The following is an 8,509-nucleotide window of genomic DNA, read 5'->3' on the forward strand; positions in this document are numbered from 1 at the left end:
GGGGATGCGGGTCAGAGGAGGATGCGGGTCGGAGGGGAGGGTCCCTTCCCGCGGCCGCCGCTGCGCATCCCGAGGAGCACGCGGATGCGACAACAAAATCTGGGCAAGAGCGGAAAAAAAAAACCGAATTGTTAAAAAATCGCTTCCATCTAACCGTTCCAACGACTGTTGTCATTTCTACAGAACAGAATTGCTTTAGCCTCAATCATCGTATTCTACATCATGTTACTTTCAAATTGTGCACAGAATACGTATCTTTTCTCTGAAATCATTAAACGTTGACTATCATTAGACCTTTAATTTCTCCCTCCACACTGCTACACATCTGTCAGACCACCAAAACCAAAAGTGTTAAAGCAAAGTAGATCAGGAAACAAGAGAGTGACAAAGTACAAGGCACAAGCTGACGGCAACCTGTAAAACTTTGTACATATTTTTGGCAAGGCCAGGAGGAAAGAAGTGACTGAAATTAGCCAGGAATCAGAAACAGCAGTGAAGAGAGCCTTGGACATGGGCAGTGCACAGCAGCAGGGCTACCAGTGCCACAGATCGACTTCATGACTGTTCCATACCACAGAAAATCCCTGCAGAGAAATGCAGCAAACTGGAGCACACTGGATTCGCTGTAGTTGGGGAAAGTGCACTGTAAATTTCTGATTAGAGAGAAACTACAGCAGAGTTAATTTTCCAACTGCAGCTGTAGTTCTGTAACTGTCAACAAAGAGCAAGAGTTTTAAGGGGCAATCCAGAAACCAGCAGGGAAGCATCTCTCAGCTTTTCAAGGTTAATTGAGAAAAGGGGAGAGTTGAGCATACTGGTAGAGCTTGGTAAATTACATGCAATGCTGTTGCTTGAGGACTGCATCTATTCACAGGAGTGAAGAAGATCCACAGAACTACAACTTCTCCCTGGCCTCGTCTCTTTCCGTGGCATTTCACAAATTTCAAGATGTGTTCTTGTCTCTAAAGCTGTGGTCAAGGTTTTAACATATAGATGGTGATGTGTTAATTCTTTAGAAAAACTTGTGTACAGATATACTGTAGCAGTCGTTTTACTGGAAATAACATTTCTGCTTGAAAATAAAGTAGATTGCAAAAATGAATGCTAGAGAAGTCTTAAAAAGACTATGCAGTTAAGTAACGAGTTGTCCCTGTCAGAAAAGAAAGACAGAATTACATTGAGCTTGGAAGTAAATCTTGTCAAACTACATTATGATGGATGTAAGTATCAGTGAAAAAGGTAATGGAAAGTCTGTAACAGCAGTCCATAAAACATTTGACTTGATGCTTATGATGATTAGGCAAATTAACAAAAGTCAGAATTCATTCCGCTCATACAATCTAAAGATAGTTGGAAATCTTCACCTCATTGGAGTGGCATTCAGAATATTACAAAGCTACTTAAACAGACCAGTGATTTGAGAGAGAACAAGCAAATGGCTTATTAAATGCCATGCAGCAAGGGTTTGTTGCTGGTCAATTATGATGGATATGGGTTAATGGCACAGACCAATCCAGCTGCCTTGGTAAGGTGGCCTCATTTGTTCCACAGAGCTGGTGAAGTCAAGGTCAGGCATCTAGTGAAAAAGAACACGGGTGACATTTCAGGTTGGGGGATTGTTTTCTGGAAGGCAGTTTACTATAAGCAGCATTAGTTTGTCCTGGTGAATAACTGAGTACATGCTCTACTGTTCTGGGTTAGTGAAGATGACAGCGGGAAGTAGATGGGTGGTGGAGAGTATCAAAACAAAAATAACCAGAAGTTACATGTCAGAGCAGTATCACTAAGACCAGTGTGGGAACACTGGCTCTGTGTCCACATTCAGGATTAAAGTTACCTATATAAATCCAGAATATCTGAGAGACAATTAATGTAAGTTTTAGAAGAATAACTGTGTCTTATCTCTAAATTGAGTGTCCTAACAGAAGACAGGGAACCATGCTTCCTCTTCCTCTTGTTCTCTGTTTAAATTGATCTTGGATTCCTTTAGATGTGGTGGTACAGCTTCAATGGAAGGCAGGTTTGTTCCTATCCCTTTTATCTGCAGGTAAGGGTATTCTCCTGGGAGTGGCAGTGAATATGCATGAGGCTGCAGAGAATAACCCAAACACCTAATTTTCTTGGGTTAGGTCTCTAACTACTGGATTAGTCAGTAAGTAGTGACCATAGGCTACTCCTCCTTTAGCAGATTTTAAATACATTAGCTCTGTTTAGTTCTTTGGAGGAAAGAATGTTCATGTTGTTCATGCCTACCTTCAAGAACAAGTTCCAGGCAGCAAATCTGAAGTGAATATGAGTGTATTTCTTCTGCTTTTATTAAGGTGTTTGGGGAACGAGACTGCAGCTGTGTCACTGCCTTGTTGCTGCATCAGCCAGTGCTCCATGGCTGAGCTGAAAAGGCACAGCCTGGAGCCTGCATGTGTTCCCAGCTCCAGTCCTCAATGCCTTCAGGGGCTCTCTCAGAATCACCTTGTCACTTACAGAGCATGCTGACAGGAGAGCATCTTGTCCACTTTCAGAAGGGCCATGGCTCTCTCTTTTCACTCTTCTTTGAAAAATTGACCTTCAGTGTGATTTGAAAGGAAAGAAGAAAGGAGGCAACAAGAAAGATTAGCAGTTTACTGGTGGTAACTGCTGGATGCCTGTCCTCTTGCCTTTTAAGCACGTTTGAATTTTCTAACCTGGAACTGCTGATTTTTCAGTGTGTCCCTATACATCATTATTTCTCTATTAGTATGTAGGTGCTCCACCACACACACTGCTATAGCTTGATCGAAACAGGCATGATAAAAGGATTTCTGGAAGCTGATGCTATATAAATACATTTTACAATGAAGGTGAAATTTTAGGAGTGCAGCTTGTTAGTAATAGGAACATTTTACCTATGGAATGTGCATTCTGGTCTTGGTTAGATTCAAAATAGGATCTTTCTGAAAGTTATATTGCATCTCAAATGTAAGTTACAGGATTGATGGAGTGGTTACCTGGGGGAAGTTTACTGGTTGGCATTATACAAGAGGTCACTCCAGCTGATAACCATAATTTTTTCCAAGCCTGTAAGCTGGAAATTGTGAAATGCAATGATCCATTGTAACAACATAGGACTCTTCAGAATAAAGAGAGAGCTTATCTTCCTGAACAATGCCTCTCAAATGTTTTAATGTGTTGTAAAGAGGATTATTTTAATTAATTGGTACAATTTCCTACCTTTATCATATATACTGCAATATCATTAGTCAGTCGTGGACCTGATTTAAATGTCCAATTCTCATTCTTAATCCTATATCTGCAATTGCATAGTAAGAAATAATGGAAAAATTAATAATAATAAAAAAATACACATATGAGTATCTCTCTGTTCCAAGGAAGAAACCACACCATGGTATGGGAGAAGTAGCTTTTTATCATGTAGTGAGCACCTAGCAAAGAAGGAGGCATGATACAGAATTTTAACACACTGGAATTACCTTTTTTGGTAATTCAATAAGTGTGGTGTATGTTTGGCACTGCAATAAGTGAGTTTGTGTCACCTCCTAAATATTGCCAGAAGCTGCGTGTAATTCATCAGACAAAAAGAAAGGAAAGGTGTTGAAATTGTACTAGTATTTTCAGGTAGTTTCCAGTCTCTTTAGCCTTTTTTTTCTTCCCTTCCCTTTTATAGGCAGTCTTATTCTTATCATTGTAAGAATGATAGCCTGTCTTTGAAGTGGCTCAAATGGAAGCACCAAGCAGGTAGAAAGCCACTTGCAATGTGCTTGAACAGCTCTCAACAATGCAAAGCCATCAACAGAGTCGCAGTTTTGGAAGAAGAAGAGGGGAAAAAAAAAGATGGAAAGTCCTTCCACCTGCTCAGTGGAAAGTTAAGAAAATGTGAAGACTTTTATAGGCATGGAATGCTGTTGTACTTTGAGGAATTGCTGTCTCCAAATGAGCATATTCAGTATGCACAGCCATCCCTAGTGGATGCAAAACTCCCCAGAGCACCCACCAGTGTGCTATGGTGTGTGTCCTGTACACAACAAACTCTGAACTGACACACCTGACCTCTTTTTTCACTACAGCTGACCATAAATAGTTGAATTTGGAATACTATGGCGGTCAACAAAGTGTAAAGTGGATTAGTAGCAGCTGGAAGCAAATGATGAGTCTTTGCTCATCTGGCTGACCAAGAGGAGAATTCACCTATCACAGAAGAATTTTTGTGTTTAAATTGTTCAGCTCTCAGGAAAAAAACACATTGTGGGTGTTAAAATTAGGTGTCACTGTTGCAGAATTGGTAGGATGCCCTGCTTCCAGAGTAGTTACTGTGCTAAGAATGCTTATGTGATGATCCTAAACCACTAATACAATTGTTAAATAAAGACATAAATATCAGAGCCATTCTTCCTCTGTGAATCAGGAGCCAGGTCTCTTACCTTACCTCCCTCTGGCCCACCCAGTTAATGGAGTCATTCTGGTTTCCAATGACTTTTGAGATGCCAGTTCCTAAATACTGAAATCTGGGTATTGCCATTGCTGTTGTAACATTAATGGAAGATACAGTTGTTAACTATTCCTCAGTTTGGTTTGGCAAGCTCCTGTCTGAGTGTAATTGCAATGTTAATTCTCTCAGCCATTTTAATGACTCTGACACCACAGAGCATGAACAGTTTCACTTGTATCCCTGCTGCAATTACTGAGAGGTTGTAGCCATTACATTAAGAAAAACTATTTGCTTTATGTACTTGTCAGTATATGGTTTTTGAGAGTGGAGAAAATACCACCAGGTGATTATGATAAAAACCATGGAGGTCAGGGGGCGTTCTGGATGGCAACAATGAGTTCACTGACAAAGCGAGCTGAGGATAAATTCAACATTTATTTCTGATGTCAGGAGTGGTTTTAGCTCAGCTCTGCGTGAAGTGGTATTGGTGTGGATGAGAAACCCCACAGACACACACTCTGCATGAGATGGAATGAGGCTGGTTTTAGGTAAATGGCACCACACACAGACAGTTCTAGTACCTAGTCTAAGTGAAAGGTCACTTAAATTGGTTTAGTCACAAGTGGTAGAATAAAATATCTGGAACATCATACAGAGAAGGAAAAAAAGGCAAGTAGGAAGGTGTAAAGGATGAAGTAGCTATTTTACATAAGATTGAAATGACTTCAGTCAGTCCAAGATTTGAAGCCAGCCTCAAAAGTGATGTTAAGTTTGCAGTCTGCTTCAGCAGTGAGCCTGTGAACTGGAAGGTGCATGTGAAAATGCAAGGAATAATTGGGGACACAATGATGAGAAAAAACCAAAAAAACCCAACCAACCAACCAACCAACCAACCAACCAAACACCCAAACAAAAAAAACCCAAAAAACCCAAAAACCAAAAAGCAGAAACAAACAAACAACAACAACCAAAAAAATACCAAAAAAAACCCCAAAAAACCAACAATGAAAGAAAACAAACAAACCAAAACAAACAAAAAACCACTAAAAACCAAGGCAAAACTCGAAGTGTCCAATACATAAACAGGACACGCAGTTTGTGACAGTTTGCCTTCTGAGTGATACACGTCTACCCCTGTATGAACTGCCCATTCAAACTTCACCAACAGAATTTGTTCCTTTTTAAAAAAATCACTCTGGAGACTGTGGGAGGAATTAGAGGGTGGGGAAAGTGGAATTTGTTGTCTAAAAATACTTTCACAGAGCAGTGAATATTTTAGCTTTCACAGGCTCACTTCCCATTATGAAATATAATAGAACAATATTTTTTTTTTCATTTTCTTAGTACACAAGAACTATCAAGAGAATGAAAAATACTAGATAATAATAAGGCAACATTAATTTTCAGAATTGGGATAACATTTTTTTCCAACAGGTAGCATGAATTCTCTGGCATTGCACAGCATTTTAAATAAAATAATTAAATATTAGAGGTGGGTCTTTAAGGAAGCTGTTAGTTAATTTTACTTTTGCTCTGTTCAACCTTAATTTGGCCCCATTTTTCATTGCTAACTTTTATGTTCTGTGCCTTCTTATGCCCTCTTTTCTTTAAATGCAAAGTGTTTCCTTGAAAAGGACTTCCATACAAGCACACAAAAGTATTCAGCTGCTTAATTTATCTTCTGACAAAATCCAACCACTCCATTCAGGATCAGAGCCCTTTTCTTGCTACTGACTAAAGAGGATGACACAGTCCTCTCTCTGTGAAGGTCGTGGTTTAAGTGCCTGATTTCCTGAATACTGTATGAAAGAAGGATGATGAACTTAGCTGTTATCAGCTACTTTGTGTGAGGAAAGGTGCAAGATAAAGAGGAACTTTTCATGCCTGATCTCCTTTCATTATCTGTTGTGTTAAACTGCACTGAGCAGTCCCGGAGAAGCCCAATATTTAATGCATTGGCTATAGCAGCACTGGGCAATAGATTTATAAAGTGATATGGTAGACACAGTTTACTTGCTGTAAATATGTATAATGCAAAGAAACACGTCCATTTATCACTTCTACCAGTATGAACTCCTGCAGTGCAAAAAGAAATTAAGGCAGCCATGGAAGAATGGGAAGTTTGAGGAGGAAATATGTTTTCAGGGATGTGTAATCTACAATGTGTTTTTTCAGGTTACAAAAATACCAATAATCACTAAAGAAATTATTTTTTCATCACTAATGAAGCATGATTTTTAACTGTAGATAAATAGGAAGGAATAAACCAAAACCTAATTTAAGGGTTTATTATTTCTGGATGTTTTATAAAGTTGAAATTTAAAATGCTGAAAAAGGGAAGAGAATGCAAGTAATCCAAGGAATAAGAGAATATTTACTGAACCAGATTGGTTTAATGTGTGTTTTCTTTTCTGTTGTTTTCTTATTTTAATGCATATATATCATTTTTAAAAATGTCATGTTTGCCATATAAAATCTGCCAACTTAGTGATCCACAATTTCCTTCTAGGTTTAATGTCACTTCACTGTAATTTTTCTGTATTTTCAAACAGTTTCATTTTCTGTGCTCATTAAAGCAATTATTTCTTTGCCTCCAAAGGAATTTGAAAATGCTGGTTAGCACCAGTACTTGCTAAGCAAGTTATTTTATTCTTCCTATTCTTTTCCAAAGGCTTGTAGATATACTTCAGTTATTTAAAATACTTGTGTCAGTGCTCTCACATTATTCAGTGTAAAATGTGAAAATGGCACATTTTCACACTGATACACTTTTGCAGAACTGACATTTGTGAAACTGTATTTATTATTTTTTCTCTGCATTCTTCTGTCCTATTAGTGTTAAAAAGGTGCAGGGGATCCTTTGTACTATTCCTGTCATAAGCTATTCCTAGGCTAATTTCTGATTTCAGGAAAAAAAGAAGGTGTAAACTGAGACTGTCAGATCCTCAATGAGAGCATATATGTGGGATATAAAGGTACCTCAAAAAGAGAACTTCAAATTCTTTCACTGTCTCCTGAGGAACCTGAAACTTTTTTTACTAATACCAATATTACTTTTTTCCAAATTTTCACTGTTGAAATAGTAAACTGATATAGGAACTCTGAAATATAATATAGTCAGTATAAAAACTTGTACAAAAAATATAGAAAATCAAATGCAGTCTTTACATTGCTACTCAGATTCTGGAACAGGAATTCACTCATCCTTGAGTTCATCATACACAATTTATCCTGAGAATGCTGCAGTCTCTCAGGTCTGATGACCTGCTTCACTTAGAGAAAAACTGACTTTTCCAAATAAATATGACTCTAAATATAATTAAGGATATGTGGCAACTCTGTAAGAAGACACAATCTATACTAATTCATTAATGTTCAAATTCAAACTCCAACACGTCTGACAATGGGCCACACAAAACTTGGTGTCTGTCCATGACACTGATTGTTACTCCTGGCATAATTAAGCTTGCCTCTGGCAATTAATCACCTGGAATGCCAACAAACGGTGTGTTTATGTTCATTAGCTTCCTGCATGGGAGCCTGACCTTTGTGCTGGGGAGCAGGAGCTGCAAACACCCATCTGGCTGCTGAAGGGACGAGGATTGCCTGGAAAAGAGGAGGAGTCCATGGAAGGGATGAGGATTCCATGGAAGGGACCTGGATTCCATGGAAGGGACAAGGACTCCCTGTAAGGGAGAAGAATTCCCTAGAAGGAAAGCGGATTCCATGGAAGGGACAAGGATTCCCTACAAAGGACACAGATTCCCTGTAAGGGACACAGATTCCATGGAAGGGACACAGATCCAGCCATCCCAGGGGCTGCCTCTCTGCAAGGGGGCCAAAGGCAGCTCCAAAGGGCTGGGCCGGCACTCTGTGCATTAAATGTGACTCCACAGCCATAGGAAACCCAAGTCTGTTTAAGACTATGATTTTGCATTTTCAGCTTCCTCATATATTTTAATGAAAGACAAACAGAATTATGGACAGTGCAAATTATTTTTCTCAAGTGTGAAAGAAAAGAGAGGATGCCAGGCAAATTTATTTGCTTTTGTTTGCGTCTCTTTTTCCATGATTATCTTAACAAAT

Source organism: Geospiza fortis, unplaced genomic scaffold (assembly GCF_000277835.1).
Source record: "Geospiza fortis unplaced genomic scaffold, GeoFor_1.0 scaffold413, whole genome shotgun sequence".
Classification (NCBI taxonomy): Eukaryota; Metazoa; Chordata; class Aves; order Passeriformes; family Thraupidae; genus Geospiza; species Geospiza fortis.